The sequence below is a fragment of the Phyllostomus discolor genome, chromosome 1, assembly GCF_004126475.2.
Source record: "Phyllostomus discolor isolate MPI-MPIP mPhyDis1 chromosome 1, mPhyDis1.pri.v3, whole genome shotgun sequence".
Classification (NCBI taxonomy): domain Eukaryota; kingdom Metazoa; phylum Chordata; class Mammalia; order Chiroptera; family Phyllostomidae; genus Phyllostomus; species Phyllostomus discolor.
In genome coordinates, this window is record NC_040903.2 from 146886053 (window position 1) to 146908422 (window position 22370).

A 22370-nucleotide genomic window follows, 5' to 3' on the forward strand; every position below is an offset into this window, starting at 1 on the left:
CTCCAGCAGGCCTATCTTCCTGGCACACATAATTTCATTCTCAGTATGGCATCTCCTCTTATTTTCCAAACGGGAAACCAAATGGATCTCCTCTTATTTTCAGTAACTTGGTCTTCTCAGCTGATAACTTTGGTGTTTCAGCATGGGGTTTGGGCACAAAAAATAGCAATTTTTGTTGGGATTATTTTCTCTGAAACTTTGCTCTACAGCTTTCTGAAAGGCATAAAAATATGTTTAGGGCATTGTTATTTCATATTACAAGTAATATTGGGTTTGTCACAATTGATTTGGGGAGGAAGAACTATGAGCAAAGATGCGTAGTTGGGAGAAAATGTATTTAAAGTAAAGCAACAAGACTGATCATTGTAAAGTGCAGGGCTGAGGTGGTGGATCAATAAGAGAGAAGACTGATGGAACAGTCTATTGAATGAAGTCTTTGATGACAGGAAGAAAAGTTTGTACTTTATCTCTAAGTGAGAGAGGTATGAAACATACTCTGTTTTTGGTGTGAAAGCCTCAAACAATGGGAAATGTCCATTACTGGGTGTTTTGTTTTGTTTTGGTGGCACCTTGATCCATTGTCTTTAAGAATATTTATTTTTTAATTTAGAAGATTGCACCCTCTCTTGAAAGGCTGCAAGTACACATGCATTTGATTCCTTCCACCAGCTGGGATTGAACCAGGAGAGGTACGTCACAGAAGAGCATATATTATAATAACACCATATAATTACTCAGTGAGGTCTCGCATGTTTAAAATGTTTTATTGAACATTTATCTCAATAAGCTGAACTTGAACTGCCAAGAACTGTAAAAAATAAGTCTCTCTCTCTACTTAAGTGTAAGCCAGAACACGACTTACTGAAGCCATTTTCTATTGTTGTTATAAATAACTTAGGTCAGAAGTGGCAAATTCTTCTTCTCTTTCAAAAATATCTAAGTTTTGGTTAATTCTTAATCCCAGGAATTTCTTTCTTTCTTTTTTTTAAACATTTAACTTGTCTCTAAATTTTATTGTTATAAAAAACAACAAAAAATTTTGTACATTATTTCACATATGCGAAAATATAACTACAGGTTAAATTCCTATTAGTGGGATTACAGAGTTAAAGTATAAATGTCATTGTGATTTTGATAGACATTGCTAAATTGTCCTCCGTAGATGTCAAATTGAACTATAATCCTATAAAAAACGTATGAGTGATAACATTCACCCAACAAAAGTATATCACTAAGTTTTCTGCTGATCTCATAGCTTTAATTAACATTTTACTTACTATGAGTAAGACTGACAATCTTTTCAAAGATTTCAATCTTTTAAACAATATTTAAAAGCCACTTGTAATTCCTTTTCCAACTCTCTGTTTGCATCTCTTTTCCATTTTCTCATATTGTTGCATTTTTTAAAAATTGACTCATAGATTTTATTTATATGTAAAGACAGCTTTTAAAAAATAATTTTAAAAAATAAATAAATAAAAAAAATCACATTAGAGAGGGAGATATTGAATTATCACTATTTTTAAGTAATACAATTAGATGCCTAAAAATTTCAAGATAATTAAAAACATATTGAAATTTAGAGAATTTAGTATGGTGACTGACTAAAAAATTAACATACAAAAATCGCTAGCCTTAATATATTGAAATAAATTAAGAGATCTGATAAAAGATGGGATCCACATACAATAACAGTAAAAGTGACAAAATACCTGTAAATGATCTTAACAAGAAATACAAAAAAATTTTTATGAAGAAAACTTGAAGGCAGAAATCATAAAAGTAGCTGAGGAAACCATAAGAATTTTCCCTCTCACAAATTTGGAGTAGAAAAAGACTCACTTTGTAAGCATATCACAAAAGCCAGAAGCCATAAATGTAAAACTTTAATAAAGCTGACTATAAAATATTTTATTCATGACCAAAAAAATGCAACTCATATTTAAACAGCTGTCTTTAATCCCAGGACTTTCTTTCAGGTATCATTCATGTCTTTGTTTAGAGACTCTAGGTAAGGGGATTTAAGAGTGGAGTCGTATGATAACGATATTCTGAATTTTTTTGAGGAGCCTCCATACTGCTTTCCATAGTGGCTGTACCAGAATATACAGGTTGTGTATCATAGAAATACATGATGAATGTATTTCTTATAATTCTATGAACTAATGTTACCCAATACATTTAATTTAAAAAATTAAGAGAGGGGTTGCTGCTAAGTTTATGAAAGTGATGATCTTCTGCATCCCTGCTGGGTTCCCTGATGTTGGGCTCACATACAACACCAAAGATTTCCACAGAATAGAGACTCCACCATTAGGTGGGACCCACATATGGAGAAATCTTTAGTTTGATCATTGCCAGAGGGAACACGAGGCACAACTCTGAGTACCAGAGTGTAAGATCCCAAGATGGAAAGGAGGGGCCCAAAGATAATCATTGAGTTGGAGGTGTAGAAGGTAAGCTCAGTGGAAGGAGCAGGGGTGCAAGACACTGCGAGCAATGGGCCTGGGTCACTCAGAAAGCAGTCAGTGATATTGGGAGATAAAGACCATGGGGACTGGATAGCTGAGAAATCGACTCAACCAGCAACCACAGACCCGGATCACACAGAACTTCCCAGTCATGCTGGAGGGGTAATGTAGTGGGTGACAGATGGCTAGGTACTAATCAGAAGCCTAGTTTAGGATTAAGTGATACCGATAAGAAGAAACACTGTTGTGCCCAGTGAAAATAATAAATGTAATTGGAGCAAGCAGCCAGTGAAGGACATGGCCTTGGTATAAAAGAGGATGTTGACCAGCATGTTTGGAATAGTGGAGGAAATGTGCCAGATCTCTCAGAAGGCAGTTTCCCAGGAGGGTGTACATGGGTGTGTGAAGCCGCTTGTCCCACTTCACTGCACAGACAATAGCCCCATTCCCTACCTAGCTGGGTCAGAAAGTAGACTACCAGGATTAATGAGAAGCAGCAGCTCTGCATTTCCCCCGGACCAGAAAAACCTGGAAGACAAACAGAGTTACAAAATGCATTGTATTCTGGAATCCCAAAGCTGTTAGAGAAACAGAAGTAACTGAAGAATGAAAATGAACATTTGTAGGTTTTACTTATTAGTAAATTTATTAATTTACTAATTAATAAATTATTAATTAATTAAGCAATTTATTACTTGCTTGAAAATGTACAAAGTATTTTTGTACACATTATCTCATTTGATTTTCCTAATGGCCTTTTGAACTATAGGGAGGTGTGCTTTATCCTTCTCTTTTACAGATTATAAAACTGAAGTTTACAGAGATTTAAGGGATTTCTTTAAATGTGCAAAATCAGTAACTCCTAGAAACACTGGCCCATTTGGAGACTGGTTTGGAACAATCCTCACTTCATTTAAAATATTCCTATAATCTGGAGTTTCAGTAATGTTCCTCTTTCGTGTTAAAATCATTACCCTGTTGATATCCTATATACAGGTATAAACTTTGGATACATCCTTTTACTTTGAAACAAAATTGAATATAAATATGAAGTGAAACTAGCTTCCTTAATTTGCCTCCTTAGAGTTTCACAGATAGAAGTTCAATAAAAAGCAGATAGGAATGGAACTGTGGATGAGAGTTGAGCCTCCTTGCTTTTGCTGCTCTCGGGGAGCGTTCGCACAACACTCAGGGATCTGTAAAATGGTTTGAAAACTATGTATCTAGTTCCCACTACACAGCATCTGGATTTGCTGAATAATTTACCCCATTCCCCTCTTGAGGAGTTCTGGTTCTCTCAAAGTATTTCTTTAAGTTGAGGAACATCTGTCTCCTTTATTATTTATACATATTGATCCTGGGACTCTCCTTTGTTGAAGCTACACAAATAAAGTCTAATTCTGCTTTCAGTGTGGCAAGGGTGTGGGCCTTAAATAACTGATGGCAGCTACTATGTCCCCTATACATGATTTCTTTTGGAGGCCACCATTTTTCTGTGGCTTGTTTCCCCCTAAGCTGCACTATTCTCCATCACAGTTGGGCTCTTGGAGTACCTTGCAGCTAGGTATGTCCATTTTTTCTAGTATATAAAACTGTGTGCCTTGCCCTGGCTGGGTTGGCCAGTTGGTTGCAGTATTGTCCTGTACACCAAAAAGTTGTGGCTTTGATCCCCTCAGTGCACATATGTAGGCTGCAGATTCGATTCCCCTCATCGGGGTGCATATAGGAGGTAGCCAAGTGATGTTTCGCTCTCATATCCATGCTTCTTTCCCTCTCCCTCTCTCTCTCCCTCTTCCTCTCTCTCTCTCTCTCCCCGCCCCCCCCCCCCCTCTCCCTCTCTCTCCAGAATCAATAAACATATTCTTAGGTGAAGATTTAAAAAACACACACGACTTCATTTTTGCTAGGAATAAAGCCCTAAACACCATAACTTGTCCATTCACCTTGCTTTTTTACCCGATATTTAATTTATAAATTAAATAATCAGTAAAAGGGTGGCCTTAGAATATACAGAGACCAGAAAGATCTTTCTCTGTAGGATGAGTTAGGAGTTGAGACAACTATATAAACTCAGATGTTTTACTAACAACCTTCCTAAAACTATTGGTCCAGGCTTATTTCTGAGTCCTAAAGTTTCCTGGTTAAAGTTCAAAGTATTTGGCTGGGAGCCACCATCAATATTTTTTTATTTTATTTTTTTATTTATTTTATTTTATTTTATTTTATTTTATTTTTTAATTTCAATCATTGTTCAAGTACAGTTTTCTCCCCCCTACTCCCGTTCCAGCCCCTCCACCCAACCCTCCCCCCTTCCCCCCATTACCCCCCACCCCTAGTTTTTCTCCATGTGTCCTCCAAATTTGTTCCTGTAATCCCTACCCATTCCCCCCTGAAATTCCCTCTTCTCTCCCCTCTGGCCACTGTCAGACTACCCCCTATTTCAGTGTCTTTGGTTATATTTTGCTAGTTTTTTGTTTTGTTTTGTTTTGTTGTTTAGATTCCTGTTAAAAGTGATATCATGTGGTATTTGTCTTTCACTGCCTGGCTTGTTTCACTTAGCATAATGCTTTCCAGCTCCATCCATGCTGTTGCAAAGGGTATGAGCTCTTTCTTTCTTTCTGCTGCATAGAATTCCATTGTGTAAATGTACCATAGTTTTTTGATCCATTCATTTACTGATGGGCATCTAGGTTGCTTCCAGCACCTAGCTATTGTAAATTGTGCTGCTATGAACATCGGGGTGCAAAGGTTCTTTTGTATTGGTGTTTTAGTGTTCTTAGGATAGAGTCCCAGCAATGGAATTGCTGGGTCAAAAGGCAGATCCATTTTTAGTTTTCTGAGGAAGTTCCAAACTGCTTTCCATAATGGTTGTACCAGTCTGCAGTCCCACCAACAGTGCACTAGGGACCCCCTTTCTCCACATCCTCTCCAACACTTGTTGTTTGTTGCTTTGTTTATGATGGCCATTCTGACTGGTGTGAAGTGGTATCTCATTGTGGTTTTAATCTGCATCTCTCTGATGGCTAGCGATATTGAACATCGCTTCATGTGTCTTTGGATTTTCTGTATGTCCTCCTTGGAGAAGTGTCTGTTCAAGTCCTTTGCCCATTTTTTAATTGGGTTACTTGTCTTCTTAGGGTGGAGTCGTGTAAGTTCTTTATATATTTTGGAGATTAAACCCTTGTCTGAGGTATCATTAGCAAATATGTTTTCCCATACAGTTGGTTCTCTTTTTATTTTGATACTGTTTTCCTTAGCTGTGCAAAAGCTTTTAATTTTGATGAGGTCCCATTTGTTTATTCTTTCCTTTATGTCCCTTGCTCTAGGAGACAAGTCAGTGAAAAAGTTTTTGCGTAAAATATCTGAGATTTTCCTACCTACGTTCTCTTCTAGGACTTTAATGGTGTCACGCTTTATATTTAAGTCTTTTATCCACCTTGAATCTATTTTTGTATAAGGTGTAAGTTGGTGCTTGAGTTTCATTTTTTTTGCACGTAGCTGTCCAGTTCTCCCAACACCATTTGTTGAAGAGGCTATTTTTATTCCATTTTATGTTGCTGCTTCCTTTGTCAAATATTAATTGACCATAGAGGCTTGGGTTTATTTCTGGGCTCTCTGTTCTGTTCCATTGGTCCATGTGCCTGTTTTTATGCCAGTACCAGGCTGTTTTGATTACAGTGGCCTTGTAGTATAGTTTAGTGTCAGGTATTGTGATTCCTCCTACTTTACTCTTCTTTCTCAAAATTGCAGCAGCTATTCGGGGTCGTTTATGGTTCCATATAAATTATTGAAGTGTTTGTTCTATGTCTGTGAAATATGCCATTGGTACTTTAATCGGTATTGCATTGAATGTGTAGATTGCTTTTGGTAGTATGGACATTTTAATGATATTAATTCTTCCAATCCATGAACACGGTATATGTTTCCATTTGTTTGTGTCTTCCTTGATTTCTCTCCTCAGTGTTATGTAGTTTTCTGAATACAGGTCTTTTACCTCTTTGGTTAGGTTTATTCCTAGGTATTTTATTTTCCTTTTTGCTATTTCAAATGGGATTTTTTTCTTGATTTCTGCTTCTGCTGTTTCATTGTTGGTGTACAGAAATGCCTTTGATTTCTGGATATTGACTTTGTATCCCGCTGTTTTACCAAATTCATTTATTAGGTCAAGCAGTTTTTTGGTGGAGTCTATAGGATTTTCTATGTACACTATCATGTCATCTGCAAACAGTGACAGTTTTGTTTCCTCCTTTCCGATTTGGATTCCTTTTATTTCTTTTTCTTGTCTGATTGCTGTGGCTAGAACCTCCAGTACTATATTGAATAGAAGTGGTGAAAGTGGACATCCTTGTCTTGTTCCTGTTCTTAATGGAAAAGATTTTAATTTTTGCCCATTGAGTATATATAATGTTGGCTGTAGGTTTCTCATATATGGCCTTTATTATGTTGAGGAATGCTCCCTCTATTCCCACTTTACTGAGTGTTTTTATCATAAATGGGTGCTGTACCTTATCAAATGCTTTTTCTGCATCTATTGATATGATCACGTGGTTTTTGTCTTTGCTTTTGTTTATGTGATGTATTACATTTACTGATTTGCGTATATTGTACCATCCTTGCATACCTGGAATGAATCCAACTTGGTCATGGTGTAGGATCTTCTTAATGTACTGTTGGATGAGGTTTGCCAGTATCTTGTTGAGGATTTTAGCGTCAATGTTCATCAGCGATATTGGCCTGTAGTTTTCTTTCTTTGTTGTGTCTTTATCTGGTTTTGGGATTAAGATGATGTTGGCCTCATAAAAAGAGTTTGGTAGTCTTCCATCTTTTAGGATTTTTTGAAATAGTCTGTGAAGGATAGGTGTTAGTTCTTCCTTAAATGCTTTGTAGAATTCTCCTGTGAAACCATCTGGTCCAGGGCTTTTGTGTGTTGGAAGTTTTTGGATTACTGCTTCGATTTCTTTTGCTGTTATTGGTTTGTTGAGGCTTTCTGCTTCCATTTTATTGAGTTTTGGAAGATTATATTTTTCTAGAAATTTGTCCATTTCATCTAGGTTTTCAAATTTCTTGGCATACAGCTCTTTGTAGTAATTTGTTATAATCCTTTGTATTTCTGTGGTATCTGTTGTAATCTCTCCTCTTTCATTTCTGATTGTGTTTATTTGGGTTTTCTCTCTTTTTTTCTTGATGAGTCTGCTTAAAGGCTTGTCGATTTTGTTTATCTTTTCAAAGAACCAACTCTTGGATTCATTGATCTTTAGAATTGTGCTTTTAGTCTCTATGTCATTTAATTCTGCTCTGATCTTGGTTATTTCCTTCCTTCTGCTTGCTCTGGGCTGTCTTTGTTGTTGTTCCTCGAGTTCTTGTAGACGTAGGGTTAGATTGTTTGATTGAAATGTTTCTAACTTTTTTAGGTGGGCCTGTATCGCTATGATCTTCCCTCTCAGGACTGCCTTGGCTGTGTCCCATAAGTTTTGGGTTGTTGTGAGTTCGTTTTCATTTGTTTCCAAAAACCGTTTGATTTCTTCCCTAATATCATTCTTGACCCATTCATTGTTTAATAGCATGCTGTTTAATCTCCATGAATTTGAGTGTTTTGGGTTTTTTTCCTTGTGGTTGGTTTCTAGTTTCAGACCCTTGTGATCCGAGAAATTGCTTGGTATGATTTCAATGTTTTTGAAATTGTTGAGGCTTGTTTTGTGTCCTATCATGTGGTCAATCTTTGAAAATGTTCCACGTACATTTGAAAAAAATGTGTATTTAGCTTCTTTGGGATGGAGGGTTCTGTAAATATCAGTAAAGCCCAATTCGTCTAGGGTATTGTTCAATGCCACAATATCTTTGTTGATGTTTTGTTTGGAAGATCTGTCCATTTTTGATAGAGGGGTGTTAAAATCCCCCACAATAATTGTGTTGCTGTCCATATCTTTCTTGAAGTCCTCTAAGATTTTCTTTATGTATTTAGGTGCTCCTATGTTGGGTGCATATATATTTACTATGTTTATGTCTTCTTGGTGAATTCTTCCCTTGAGTATTATGAAATGACCTTCTGGGTCTCTCTTTATGGATCTTCTTTGGAAGTCTATTTTGTCAGATATGAGTATTGCTACCCCGGCTTTTTTCTCCTGTCCATTTGCTTGGAAAATTTGTTTCCAGCCCTTCACTTTCAACCTGTGCAGATCTTTTACCCTGAGGTGGGTCTCTTGTAGACAGCATATGTGTGGGTCATGTTTTCTTATCCAATCAGCTATTCTATGTCTTTTGATTGGAGCGTTTAGTCCATTTACGTTTAAGGTTATTATTGATAGGTACTTATTCATTGCCTTTTATGTACGTGTGATCCTCTCTCACTCTCTCTTTTCCTTTCTTTCCTTAAAGCAGTCCCTTCAGCATCTCTTGCAGAGCTGGTTTAGTGGAGGTGTATTCTTTTAGACTTCTTTTGTCTGAGAAGCTTCTTATTTGGCCTTCTATCTTAATTGAGAGCCTTGCTGGGTAAAGTAGTCGTGGTTGCAGGCCTCTGGTTCTCATTACTTGGATTATTTCTTGCCATTCTCTTCTGGCTTGGAGTGTTTCCATTGAGAAGTCAGCTGTTAGCCTTATTGGGGCCCCCTTGTATGTTACTTCCTTCTTCTCCCTTGCTGCCTTTAAGATTCTCTCTTTGTCTTGAAATTTTGCCATTTTAATTATGATGTGTCTTGAGGTGGGCCTCCTTGGGTTCCTCTTGATTGGGACTCTCTGTGTTTCCTGTATTTGTGTGACTTTTTGTCTCATCAAATTAGGGAAGTTTTCCATCATCACTTGTTCAACTAGGTTTTCTATCCCTTGTTCTTCTTCTTCTCCTTCTGGTATCCCTATTATACGGATATTATTACGTTTCATATTGTCTTGCATTTCTCTTAATCCCTCTTCATTCTTTCTGAGCCTCTTTTCCCTTTCTTGCTCTTTCTGGGTGTTTTCTTCTATTTTGTCCTCTAGCTCGCTGATCCAATCTTCTGCTTCATCGATCCTGCTTTTCATTCCTTCTACTGTGTTCTTCATTTCAGAGATTGTATTCTTCATTTCCTCTTGGCCCTTGTTGAGAGTTTCTATTTCCTTTTTTATGCTGATGTAGTTTTCATTGAGTTCATTGTAGTTTCCCTGTAGTTTCTCGTAGCTCATTGTGAGCTCATTGAGCTTCCTGACAATCACTGCTTTGAATTCAATATCTGATAGTTGAATTGCCTCTGTTTCATTTAGCATTCTTTTTGAGGCTTCCTCCTTTCCTTTCATTTGGGGAGTATTTCTTTGTCTTCCCATTGTTTGTGAGACTCTTCTTGTTCACCTCAGCTTCTTATATTGATCTGTTCTGGCTCCCTCGGTTTATGATGTGAACTTCTTTAGTAGAGTAGCAGTGAGTTTCAGTGGTACTGTTTCCTTGACCCCCCAAGCTCGCTGGTCTTGGGCTGTTGTTTAAGTTGGCTTTGTGTTTGCCTTTGGGTTCTGATTGTTGTTGAGTCTTTCTTTGGTGGTTCCTTCCCGCCAGCTGGTTAAATGTGGGTCACTCTGTCCACCACCTTCTATATTTTGTTGTGCTGGTGAGGGCAGGTTGTGTTGAGGCTGGTTCTTCTTGATGCAGCGATCTGTTCTTTGTTCTTTCGGTTCTGCCACAATCCTTGGTCCTCCGTTCTCAAAAATGCTGAAGTATGTTGGTTGCTTGCCTTTCCACTCCAAAGATCGGTCAGGACTCTCTCCCCTGAGCAGAGGAAAGCCAAATCTGCTCCTTCCTACTCTGACACCATCTTAGATCCAATATTTTAAATATGGTAATATAGTTACTATAACAGTAGGATAATTGACCATATTATTTATTAATATCACTGTTAAGATGCTCACAAAATTGTATCCTGTGCCATTTATACAATCTGCAGAGAGTAAGGGGGCTGCTTCTCAATATTTGGTTAAACAGGAGCAAACCCAGAGGGTAAATGTTTAATTGCCAAGGTGATTTTGGATATTTATATTAATTTATAATATTTTTAGAATGATGAAAAATAGTCTTTCTAATGAACATGATTTCTGTAAAAGTCAAAATTTTGTCCAAGCAATTTAGTTCGATGGACTATAATTACAATGACCATAGATATAAAAATTTCTAGGAGAGTTGTAAATTCAAATATATTTCCCATAAACTACGCCTATATCTGCCAGACCACATGCTGTCATTTTTGATCGGAAGATATAGGTACTGGGTTTGCAATAAAAAAGTTGAATGCTAAATTTAAATTGTAGTATATTTTCCACTTATTAATTTTAGCATTTAACAAATGTGTATTCATCATTTATATTAGTAACAGTGTGCTCTGTTCTAGGGTGCATGATTGACATGGAAACTAAAATACCTCCCCTTTTAGAACCTTATAAAAGCAATCAAGACGCCTGCCACCTACATCTGTACAGTCATACCTCTACATGGATGGGGCACCCTTGAGCTGTGTGTTTCACAAGGTGCCTAACTTCATGCTGTGGCCCTGAATGGCAGTAGAGTGATAGCAAACTTTATTTGACGTAAATGAGGTATTTTGGGCTTTTTAAGACAGTAGGCAGAGACCTGAGACATGAAACCGACTTATTCTACTCATTAGCTAGGACATTCTTGGCATAAAGAAGTGAAATATAGTTCCATCCCTGGCTGGTGTGGCTCAGTGGATTGAGTACCAGCCTGTGAACCAAAGAAATATAACTCCAATTCATGGTTTTGACCTGAAACCGGGCCTCATAAGCCTTAACTCCCACCTGACCATTTGACTTCATAACACCCAAGACCTTTTGACATTTGTGCTGGAGTGAAATTTCAGTTAGCTGTGGAATATGGTATATAGAAAGATGGATAAATGAACTTCACAGATGATTTGATATCCTAATGTATCCATTCTTACTGCCTTGAGTACTCCAATGATTCACCTGGGATAACTGTTCTTGTTCTACATTCCACTCCAACCCCTGGAAATCAAAATTAAAACAGAATGAAATGCACTGATATATGCCCTCATGTCACCAGCTACTGGAGTTACCCATGTTGAAAATATTGGTGTCACATTTGTAATGTAATATAAATCAACTATAGTTTAGCTCTGCCAGGTTAGTTGAAGAATGAAATGTTGGGGGATCCCACTGAGAAGTATCTTCTTTTTTTGAAAGATTTTATTTATTTGTTTTTAGGGAGGGAAGGTGGGGGAAGAGAGAGAGAGAGAAACATCAATGTGTGGTTGCTGGGGGCCATGGCCTGCAACCCAGGCATGTGCCCTGACTGGGAATCGAACCTGTGATGCTTTGGTTTGCAGCCTGTGCTCAATCCACTGAGCTATGCCAGCCAGGGCTAGAAGTATCTTCTTTAATGTGTGCATTGGAAAATCAGCAGCAGCGAATCAAGTCTTTATTAGTCTTTGATGCCTGGACAATGGTTTGCTTTGGTCTTGTGTAGATTAGCATATGCTCATTCTGTTCTCAGAACTTTCTTCAAGGCAGCTGTCATCTCCTTGGTTTGTAAGCTGTGGAAGGTGAAAGATTTATATGATCTGAAGAGAAATCAGAGAATGGTTTGTAAGCTGTAAATCATGGAGTTTAAGAAGGGAGTCACCACTGAATAGAGCAAAGTCATAATCTTCTGAATTTCAGCTGGGTTATCAGCTGTGGGGCTCTCATCCGTTTCCAAAAGAGTCCTGAAGAATAAGCATACCACTGTCAGATATGATCCATAGGTGGAAAAGGCCTTCCTCTGGCCATCTGCAAAAAGGACTTGGAAAAAAAAGCCACTGAATTTATCAGAGTGATTTTGGCTCACAAAACCATGCGGGTTTCAAGTGTACAACTCAAAACATCATTGTGCACTGCATTGTACATGCATCACTCCAAGCAAAATCTCTTTCATCTCCATTTTCCCCTCTTTTGTCCACCTCCACCTAGCCCCCACCCTCCTTTCTTTCTGGCTATCACCACTATCACCACATCGTTGTCTGTGTCAATGTGTTATGTATATATGTTTTGGGATTAATCTCTTTACCTTCTTTCATCCAGTCCCTCAATCTCTTTCCCCTCTGTCAGCTGTCAGTCTGATCCATGCCTCTGTTTCTATTTTATTCATTAGATTCCACACACAGAATCCACATATGAGTGAAATCTTATGATATTTTTCTTTCTCTGACTGGCTTATTTCACTTAACATAATCTATAGGTCCATCCATGCTGTTGTAAAAGGTAAGATTTCTTTTCTTTAAAAAATCATATTTTATTGATTATGCTATTACAGTTGTACTGATTTTTTCACCTTTGTCCTCCTCCACCCAGTGACCCCTACTCCCTCAGGCAATCCCCCCCACCATTGTTCATGTCCCTGGGTCATGCATGTAAGTTCTTTGGTTACTCAATTTATTACACTGTACTTTACATCCCCATGGCTATTCTGTAACTACCTATTTGTACTTCTGAATCCCTCACTTCTTCATTCATTTCCGCCTTTCACCCCCACCCCGCCTCACATCTGGCAACCTTCCAGTAACTAACTTCTTTTCTCTTGGTTTAACTACTTTTCTCTTGCTTTTAAAAAATAGATTTTTATTTATTTATTTTTAGAGAAAGAGGAAGGGAGGGAAAAAGAAAGGGAGAGAAACATCAATGTGTGGTTGCCTCTCATGCACCCCCTACTGGAGACCTGGGTGGCAACCCAGGCATGTGCCCTGACTAGGAATCAAACTGGTGACCCTTTGCTTCGAAGTCTGGTGATCAGTCCACTGAGCCACAGCAGCCAGGGCCTTTCTCTCATTTTTTTTTCTTTCTCTCATTTATAAGAGCCTCTCTTATCCACCTTAAATTTATTTTTGTGTGTGGTGTAAGTTGTGATCGAGTTTCATTTTTTTGTGTTTAGCTGTCCAGATTTGCCAACACCATGTATTGAAGAGAATATTTTTACTCCATTTTATGCTTCTGCCCCCTTTGTTGAATATTAATTGACCAGAGAGTTTATTTCTGGGCTCTCTATTCTGTTCCATTGGTCTATGTGTCTGTTCTCATGCCAGTACCAGGCTGTTTTGATTACAGTGGCCTTGTAATACACTTTGATATCAGGTATTATGATCCCTCCTAATTTGTTCTTCTTTTGCAAAATTGCTGTGGCTATTAGGGGTTGTTTATGGTTCTATATACATTTTTGAAATGTTTGTTCTATACCTGTCAAATATGTCATTGGTACCTTAACAGGGATTGCATTGAATCTATAAATTGCATTGGGTAGTATGAACTATGGACAAATTAAAACCACAATGAGATACCACTCCACACTGGTAAGAATGTCCATCATAAACAAATCAACAAACAAGTGTTTGAGAGGATGTGAAGAAAAGGGAGCCTAGTGCACTGTTGGTGGGAGTACAGACTGGTGCAGCCACTGTGGAAAACACTATGGAATTTCCTCAGAAAACAAAAATGGAACTGTCTTTTTACCTGGCAATTCCACTGCTGGAATTATATCTTAAGAACCCTGAAACACCAGTCAAAAAGAACCTATGCACCTCAATATTCGTAGCAGCACGTTTTACAATAGCCAAGTGGTGGAAGCAATCTAAGTGCCCATTGGTAAATGAATGGATCAAAAAACTATGGTACATTTACACAATGGAATACTATACAGCAGTTCCATCCTTTGTGACAGCATGGATGGAACTGAAGAGCATTATGCTACATGAAATAAGCCAGGTGGTGAAAGGCAAATACCATATGATCTCACCTATATGTGGAACCTAATCAAAATAAACAAGCAAGCAAAATATAACCAGAGACATTGAAATAAAGAACAAACTGACAGTAACCAGACAGGAGGTGGGAGGGGCTGATGGGGGAAAAAGGGTGAAGGGTTTTCAGGAACAACAATAACGGACACATGGGAAAAACCAAGGGTGGGTGAGCTCAGGGGAGGAAGGTGGGGATGGCTGGGGTGGGGTGGAGTGATGGAGGGTAAATGCAGACAACTGTACTTGAACAGCAATAAAAAAAGAAATGGTTTAAGTTTGAAAATAAATGAATACAATAAAAAAGAATCCTTTTCTTTAACCATTGGCCTTTTAAAAATGATGTGTCTTTGGAGTGGGCCTCTCTGTATCCATCACAATTGGGACTCTTTGCACTTTCTGGACTTGCATGTCTATTTTCTTCACCAAATTAGGGAAGTTTTCTTTCGTGCTTTTTCAGATAGATTTCCAAATTCTTGCTCTTTTCTTTCCTTCTGGCGCCCATAGAGGTGAATGTTGGACAACTTAAAGTTGTCCCAGAAGCTGTTTATACTATCCTCATTTTTTTTTTTTGGATTCCTTTTTCTTCTTGTTCTGCGTGGTTGTTTTTTGCTTACTTTTGTTCCAAATTATCGATTTGATTCTTGCTTTCATTCATTCTACTGTTGTTTCTCTGTAAATTGTTCTTTATTTCAATTAGTGTCCTTCATTTCTGACTGGGTCTTTTTTATGCTGCTGAGGTCCTCACTAAGTTCCTTGAGCATCTTAATAAACAGCGTTTTGAACTCTGCATCTGATAGATTGCTTATCTCCATTTTGTTTAGCTCTTTTTCTGGAGTTTTGATCTGTTCTTTCATTTGGGCCATGTTTCTTTGTCTCATTTTGGCAGCATCCCTGTGTTTGTCTGTATGTATTAGGTAGAGCTACTATGACTCCCTGCCTTGGTAGTGTGGCCTAATGTAGTAGGTATTCTGTTGGGTCCATGGAACAGACTCTCTTATCATCCAAGCTGGGTACTCCAGCTGCACCCTTAGTGTGGACTGAGTACACCCTCCTCTTGTAATTGAGTCTTGGTTCTTGTTGGCAGATTGATAGGAAGGATTTACTCAGGCCAGTAAGCTGCAAGGACTGGCTGTGACTGCTGACCACCAACTTCTGCCCTGATCCTGTGGAGGATCAGCTGTGCAGGGGCAGGATGGTGGTGCTCTGACCTGGTCTGTAGCTGTCCACTGGCTGCACTGATCCTGTGGTTTACCTGGTTGTGAAAGTCAAGGTCATCCCTCACCTATGTTTTGCCCAGGGCCCCTCCTGAGCTATAAAGCAATCTGAGATGGTTGCTACTTGTGTTGGGCTTGGAGATTCCCCACTGAAGCCAAGCTGAGACTCTAATCTGGCTGCCACTAGGGCTCACTGAAGCCAGCTGTTGCTTGTTGAGGGGATTTAGGAGCCAACACCAGTAATCCTTATGGAAAAATAGCTTGGATGGGCCTGTAACTTGGATGGGGTAGGACCTTTATGGATCTACAAGGTGGGTCCCACAGTGTTAGCCAGGCTGATGTAGTCACATATATGGCTGTAGCCTACTGGCTCTGTCGGTGTGTGTGGGGGGGGCGGGGGGCGGTGTCCTCAGCCAAGGGGCAATGGCTTCTGCTTGCCTCGATGCTAGATACATCAGTCTTTTCCTGTATACCCTGGTTCTCTTCAAGCTGCCACCCCAGTGCTGGAGCTCAGAGGGAGTGAGGTTGAATGTGGGTTCTTTAAGACAAACTGCTTAGGGTTCCAGCAGCCTCCTCCACTGACTCAATCCCTGCTGGTTTTCCCAGCCAGAAGTTGTGGGGACTTATCTTCTTGGTACTGGATTCCTGAAATGGGGGGTCTGGACTCCTTGCTCTTGGTATATCCCTCCTGCATTTTTATCCACATGGGTGTAGGGCCAGCCTTTTCTGTGTCCATGCCCCCTCTATCAGTCTGGATGGATGTGGTTTCTGTAGTTGTCAGACTTCCATTCAGCTTGATTTCTGACATTCCTGAGTGATGGTCATTCTACATTTTAGTTGTAATTTTGATGTGGTTGTGTAAAGAGGTGAGTCCTGTCTGTCTACATTGCCATCTTGACCAGAAGCTTTCTTTTTTCTTAAATGACTGAGTAGTATTCTACTATGTACATGTACTACAACTGTTTAATCCAATCATCTACTGTTCAGCACTTGCACTGTTTCCAGATCTTGGCTATTGTAAATAACACTGTTATGAACATAGGGGTACATATATTCTTTTGAATTAGTGTTTCAGGTTTTTTTAGATATATTTCCAGAAGTGGGATTGCTGTGTCAGAAGGCAGTTCCATTTTTAATTTTTTTGAGGAAACTCCACACTTTTTTCCACAGTAGCTGCACCAGTCTATATTCTCACCAATAGTGCACTAGGGTCCCTTTTCTCCACATCCTTGCCAGCACTTGTTGTTTGTTGACTTATTGATGGTAGCCATTTTGATAAATGTGAGGTGATATGTCATTGTGGTTTTAATTTGCAACTCTCTGATGACTAGTGATATTGAGCATCTGTTCATATGTCTAAGGGGCATCTATATATCCTTTTTGGAGAAGTGTTTATTCAGGTTCTTTGCCCATTTTTTAATTTGATTGTTTGTCCTTCTGGTGTTGAGTTGTGTAAATTCTTTATATATTTTGGAAATTAAACCCATGTCAGATGTGTTATTGGCAAATATGTTCTCCCATTCAGTGTGTTCCCTTTTCATTTTTGTTGATGGTTTCTTTCACTGTGCAAAAGACTTCTAGTTTGATGTAGTCCCATTTATTTTTTTCCTTTGTTTTCCTTGTCTAAGAAGAGATACTGGCAAAAGCATTGCTATGAGAAATGTCTGAGATTTTAGTGCCTATTTTTCTTTTAAGATTTATATGGTTTCACATCTTAAATGTAAGTCTTTAATCCATTTTGAATTTATTCTTGTGTATGGTGTAAGTTGGTGGTCTAATTTCATTTTTATTTTTTTGAATGTGTCTGTCTGATATTCCCAACACCATTTATTGAAGACACTGTCTTTATCTGTTTGTATGTTCTTGCCTTCTTTGTCAAATATTAATTGACCATTAAGTTGTGGTTTTATTTCTGGGCTCTCTATTCTGTTCCATTGATCTGTATGCCTGTTCTTATGCCAGTGCCATGCTCTTTTGATCACAGTGGCCTTGTAATACAATTTGATATCAGATATTGTGATCCCTCCTACTTTGTTGTTCTTTCTCAAGGTTGCTGAGGACATTCAGTGTCTTTTATGGTTCCATATGAATTGTTAGGATGTTTGTTCTTGATCTGTGAGATATGCCATTGGTGTTTAAATAGGAGTTGCATTGAATCTGTAGATTGCTTTGGGTAGTATGGACATTTTAATGATGTTAATTTCTTCTATCCATGAACACAGCATATTTTTTCTACTTATTTGTATCTTCCTCAATTTCTTCAGTATGTATAATTTTCAGTACAGGTATTTATCTTTTTGGTTAAATTTGTTCCTGGTTACCTTATTTTTATTTTGTTGCTTAACTGGGTGGGTGGGTTTGTGTATGTTCTAGTATTCTGTGGGTCTCTCCAACGAACTCTCCTATGAGGCTGGGAATTTCTCCTGCCTCCTCAACCCCCACAGGTTTTCTCAGTCAGAAGTTTTGAGGCTTTATTTCCTCATTCTGGAACCCGGGTTTGTGCAGTCTATCTTGCTCCTCTGATGTTCCTCCCAGAGTTTAACCATTTTTTTAAAAAAGAGATTGTTCATTGTATGTTTCAATAATCATTTTTATTTCTAACATATTTAGTTGTAAAGTCTCCACTTTTTGATTTCATTTGAGTCTTCTTTCTTTTTTTTCTTAGCTTAAATGTTTGTCAGTTTTGTTGATTTTTTAAAAAACTCAGCTCTTGATTTTATTAATTTTTCTGTTGATTTTCTAATTACTATTTTATGTATTTCTGCTGTGATCTTCATTATGTTATTTCATTTGCTAGCTTTGGATTTAGTTTGTTCTTCTTTTTTTAGTTCCTTAACATATAAAGTTAGGTTTTGACTTGAGCTCTTTCTCCTTTTTAAATATTAGGTTTTCTACTTATAAATACTTCTGTTAGTGCTACTTTCTCTGCATTTTATAAGTTTTAGTATATTGTATTTTCATCTGTTTTAGGATTAAAAAAATAATATCCCTTGCAATTTTTTTCTTTGACCTATTGGTTATTTAAGAGTGTGCAGTTTACTACCTATGGCCAAGATGGAGGCATAGGTAGATACACTTTGCCTCACACAAGCAAAAGAAGGACAACAACAAATTCAAAACCAAAAAATGACCAGAACTGCCAGAAAATTGAACTAGATGGAAGTCTGACAACCAAGGAGTTAAAGAAGAAGCATTCACCTAGACTGGTAGGAGGGGAGGAGATGAGCAGCAGGGTGGAGAAGACCTGTGGCAAGGCAGCTGCTGGTGGACCAGGTGGTCCCACAGTTGTGTGCAGATAAACTGGGAGGAACAACTGGGAAGTAAGACAAACCATGCCACCCAGGGTTCCAGTGTGGGGAAATAAAGCCTCAAAACATCTGACTGAGAAAACCTGTGGGGGTTGCAGCAGTGGCAGGAGAAACTTTCAGAAGTTTGTTGGAGAAAGCCACAGGCTCCTAGAATGTATACAAACACATGCACCTGGGAATTAGCACCAGAAGGGAACAATTTGCTTGTGGGTAGCAGAGGAAGTGACGGAAAGCCAGCTGAAGCCCAGCAAGCATTGTTCCCTCTCTGACCCCTCCCCCACAGGCAGCACCACAATGCAGTGATGTGCATTGCCTAGCCCTGGTGAATACCTAAGGCTCCACAACTTACTATGTAAGAGGTGCACTGAGACAAAAAATTATGGCCCAAAAGAAAGAACAGATCAAAGCTCCAGAAAAAATACAACTAAGTGTTGAAGAGATAACCAACCTCTCAGATGCAGAGTTCAAAACACTGGTAATCAGGGTGTCACAGAAATGGTTGAGGATGGTCGCAAAATGTAGGAAAAAGTGAAGGCTTCCAAAGTGAAATGAAGAGAGATGTACAGGGAACCAACAGTGATGGGAAGGAAACTGGGACTCAAATCAATGATTTGGAGAAGAAGGAAGAAATAAACATTCAACCAGAACAGAAGAAACACGAATTCAAAAAATTAGGAGATTCTTAGGAACCTCTGGGACAACTTTAAATGTTCTAATTTCCAAATCATGGGGGTGCCAGAAGGAGAGGAGGGAAAGCAAGAAATGGAAAACTTATTTGAAAACACAACGAAGGAGACCTTTCCCAATCTGGCAAAGGAAATAGACTTGCAGGAAGTCCAGGAAGCTCAGAGAGTCCCAAAGAAGTTGGACCCAAAGAGGAACACACCAAGGCAAATCATAATCACATTACCCAAGATTGAAGAGAAGGGGAGAAATTTAAAAGCAAGAAGAGAAAAGGACACAGTTACCTACAAAAAGGTTCCCATAAAATGATTAGTTGATTTCTCAAAAGAAACCTTGCAGGCAAGAAGGGGCTGGAAAGAAGTATTCCAAGTCATGAAAGGCAAGGACCTACATCCAAGATTACTCTATCCAGCAAAGCTATCATTAAAAATGGAAGAGCAGATAAAGTACTTGTCAGATAAAGTAAAGTTAAAGGAGTTCATCATTACCAAGCCCTTATTATATGAAATGTTAAAGGGACTTATCTAAGAAAAAGAAGAAGATCAACAATATGAATAGTAAAATGATAAACTCACAACTAGCAACAGCCAGACCTAAAAAAACAGAAACAAAAACAAAAACAAACTAAGCAAACAACTAGAACAGGAGTAGATTCAAAGATGTGGAGATCACATTGAGGGTTGTCAGTAGGGAGGGGGTGGGAGGATAATGGGGTAAAAAGTACAGGGAATAAGAAACATAAACAAACAGTAGGTTCAAGATAGACAGGGGAAGGTTAAGAAGAGTATAGGAAATAGAGAAGCCAAATAAATTATATGTATGACCCATGGACATGAACTAAGGTGAGGGAATGTAAGTGGGAGGGGGAGGAGTGCAAGGCAGGGGGGAGTAAAGAGGAGGAAAAATGGAACAACTGTATTAGCATAATCAATAAAATATATTTTAACAAGTGTACAGTTTAATTTCTTTGTTTTTGAGGACTTTACAATTTTACTTCTGCTGTTTCACTACTTTGTAATTGGAAAAGACATGTATGATTTAAATTTTCATAATTTATTGAATGTTTTGTGACTTAAATATAGTCTATCCTAGAGAATTAAAATATTTTAAAATTTTGTTGAGCACCATGGTGTCATGAAGCGTGTGTGTTTATGAGTACGTGTGTGTATGAATGTGTCCATTCATGAGTGAGGACAAAGGGAAGAGGATTGCAGAATCTTCATAGAAAGGTACATACCTTTGAACCAAAAGGAGACAATACATTGGAAAAACTGGGGAAAATGGTATGTGCAAATCCGAGCAACAGCTGAACCGTGACCACAAACTTTCAGGGATGGCTAAATGTCAGTTGTCCTTCTGAGTGGTGTCAGGTTTAATTCTGGTTCATGCTTACCTTAGGTGAAAACCACTACCTGCTCTAAGTTCCTGTGACCTCTGGGTTCTCATCTCCATCTCCCCAGACAGGCATTGTCATAAAATACAAGGATTTGAACTATGGGCAAGTACTCTCTGAACATGAATGACTTTAGTGCTGTCAATTGGTGGTTGTTGGTGCCACTTCAATGCCAACAACAATCCCCAATTTGGGGTGCGGTGAAGAAGGAAACTATTTAGTGCAAACAGCTCAGTAGTAATACGGTACAGGTATGAAGCAGCCCTGGGGCCAGGCCCCTCTTCAGCTAGACAGCTCAGTGAGGTCTGGTCTGTTCTGGTCTGCTCTGCTTCACTCTGCACCTATCTGTCTGCTCCCGTGTGGAAAGCCTCAGTCCTACTGGTTGAAATAGGATTCCAGAAACTCCTTCATAAGGGCTTGATCAGATAGCAGAAACATAATTGGTACAAGCAGGTAGCTCAGTACAGAGGCTGGTAGTTCAGTGCAGGTTTCTCTCTGAAGTGCAGTTTATATGAGAGGTCCTTGTGTAGAAATGGCTGCTAGGCTCTGTTTTATTTTTTATTTTTTTTTGTTTTGTTTTTCTTTCCCATTTAGCAACCAGGAGCCCTTCTTAGAAGACATCTTCTTCATCAAGGTCCACAGTGGTCACCACTCAGATTTTTATTAAAAAATTGACTTATGATTTTCTTATTGTCTCTTTGATTGTTAATATTTTATTTTTTTATTGTTCAAGTATGGTTTTCTGCCTTTCCCCTCCACCTCTCCCAATATTTCATTTTTTAAGTTTAATGTTTTTCTTTATTCTTAGCAGGATGGGAGACTGAAGTAACTTAGCTTTCTGTTGTTAAAAGCTATGTTTACTTAAAAATTTAAAATAACATTTCAGTTTGGATTTAAATTTACATTATATTTTATAGTCATACCTTTTTAGGGAACTCATTACTAGTTTCTAGGACTGGTTAGTTATGTGGTAGTTTACAGAGAATTTTAGAAGCACTTCTGTTCTGTAACCTGAAGTGCACTTGAAAAAAGACAATGCCCTATAATTAGTCAAAGTTAAGTCCTTTTAAACACGACACAAATCCATGCTACACACGTCACTTCTCATGATCTCTCATAGTATTTAGTTTTTCCTCACTCATTGCACTTGTACCATTTCATAAAACAAGATCCTTGCAATGTTTCTTTCTTTTTAAATATTTTATTGATTATGCTATTACAGCTGTCCGATTACCCCCGTCCAACCCCCTCCACCCTGCACACCCTCCCCCACCGACATTCCCCCCCTCTAGCTCATGTCCATGTGTCATAAGTTCTTTAGCTTCTACATTTCCCATACTATTCTTGCCCTCCCCTGTCTATTTCTACCTACCATCTATGCTACTTATTCTCTGTACCTTTTATCCCCTCTCCTCCTCCCACTCCCCTGTTGCTAACCCTCCATGTGGTCTCCACTTCTGTGGTTCTGTTCCTGTTCTAGTTGTTTGCTTACTTTGTTTTTGTTTTTGTTTTTGGTGTGGTTGTTAGTAATTGTGAGTTTG

At 38.5% G+C, this 22370-nt stretch overlaps 1 pseudogene; it reads right to left on the reverse strand.

Moving 5' to 3' along the window:
* Positions 1–1942: 1942 nt before the first annotated feature.
* Positions 1943–20888, reverse strand: LOC114490371 (annotated as a pseudogene).
* Between the last annotated feature and the right edge of the window lie 1482 nt (positions 20889–22370).